Raw genomic sequence first — 1,810 nt, forward strand, 5'->3', positions numbered from 1 at the left:
TTTTTTTTTGAGTCAGGATTTTACTCTGTCACCCAGGCTGGAGTACAGTGGCACTATCAAAGCACACTGCAGCCTCAACCTCCTGGGTTCAGACAATTCTTCTTCCTAACCTCCCAAGTAGCTGGGTCTATAGATGCACACCACCACACCTGACTAGTTGTTTTGATTCGTTTTTGTAGAGGCAAAGTCTTGCTGTGCTGCCCAGTCTGGGCTTGAACTCCTGGGCTCAAGCAATCCTCCCATGTTGACCTCCCAAAGTGCTTGGATTACAGACATGAGCCACCATGCCAGCCTATTTGTGACATTTTAATAAAGCACTTTTCTATCTGCTGTTTCATTTGAGTCTCACAACAGCCTTCTTCAGCATGCATGGATGGGTTTATTTTGCCTTTGTAAATATAAAACCTGAACTTCAGAGAGGTTATTTGACTTGCCCGATATTTATTTACTGAATTATTTATTTCTAGCACTATAAACTTGTGTATTTTGGGTTTTTTTTTCCTGTGAGGGAACTGGGGACTTTTTGATGGAAGAAAATGGTCTAAACCAGGAGATGAACCTTTCCTTTTTTTGATGTAGAGGGTTGTCATGAGAGGGGCTGTAGATTCCATATGTGTGACCATGGCAAGACTAAGACCCACATGTGGAGGTCATGGGGAGATGCAGCTTCCTTGATTAAAGAAAATCTATTATGTTCAATGACTAAATTTGCCAGAGTTTCCAGCACTGAGGTATGACTCCTCACTGAGATCTGACCCTCTGCATCAAATTCTTTGTGAAAGTAAAGCCAGAATGGTGTGTCTTATCTCTGTAGACTTGAAGGTGGCTGCAACTATGATTACATTGGAGTTTTTGACGGTTCCTACGACAGTTTCCCTCTCATCGCTCGGGTATGTGATGGGGCCAGAGTCTCCTTCATTTCATCATCGAACTTCTTGTCAGTTTGCTTCATCAGTGATGGCAGCATCACAAAGAAAGGGTTCCAGGCTGAGTACTATTCCAGCCCTCCCAATGACAGCACCAGTAAGTGCCCCTGTGGGAATACTCGGTTAAGATGTGGACATTTTGTGGGGCTTCAGTAGTTCAACTGCCCTGTAGTTGTAAAACAAGAAATTAGAGCGACCCTGTCAGGTCACCAAGGCTTTATTTTCTGCTGAAAGGACCCAGAAGCAGTGGGCCTTGGGACTCTGGCAGCCCAGAAATGAGGTCAAGGACAGAACTAGCTGATGGGCAGTGATTGGCCTTACTGTGGAGAGTAGAGACTAAGTAGGAGGTGCAACATGATGCTCTTAGCTGACAGTGAGAAGTGAGAAGTCAGTGCCCAAGGCAGGGATGACACCGACTTCTGTTCTGAGACCTAACACATTTTGCAAGACACTGACTTTGTTCTGAGACCTAACACATTTGGCTTCTATCTGAATATGGACTGAACTGGTCACTTGGTCACTTCCAGCAGAGGTTGTATGACTGTGATTTGAGTTGTTATATGGACTGAGGTATAGCTTGGCCAAATGCTGGGCAAGGTGATGTTCAAGTTCTCTTACATAGTTTTTTTTGTATAGTCAGGATAAAAGACTATTTCATGACATCACAATTTGACTACAGAGTTTCTTACTTTATGAATAAAGTAAGTATGGATATGGTCACTTGGCAACACATTTTATTTACTTAAAATTTTGGCTCCAATTCTCCATCAGAGAAATCCTGAGTCGTTGGCCCTCTCTGGGTGTGCATGAGGATGATGCTGACTTGAACACAGGGCACTTTGGGGTTGCAGTGAGGTCTGTTCAGTGCATGCATACCAAGTGCT

General features: G+C 43.8%; 1 pseudogene; it reads left to right on the plus strand.

Annotated features, from left to right (window-relative positions):
- Positions 1-1,810, plus strand: part of LOC103263033 — a 19,605-nt pseudogene that overhangs the window by 10,528 nt on the left and 7,267 nt on the right.

Source organism: Carlito syrichta, unplaced genomic scaffold (genome assembly GCF_000164805.1).
Source record: "Carlito syrichta isolate Samal-C Ts95f unplaced genomic scaffold, Tarsius_syrichta-2.0.1 Scaffold18691, whole genome shotgun sequence".
NCBI classification, from domain to species: domain Eukaryota; kingdom Metazoa; phylum Chordata; class Mammalia; order Primates; family Tarsiidae; genus Carlito; species Carlito syrichta.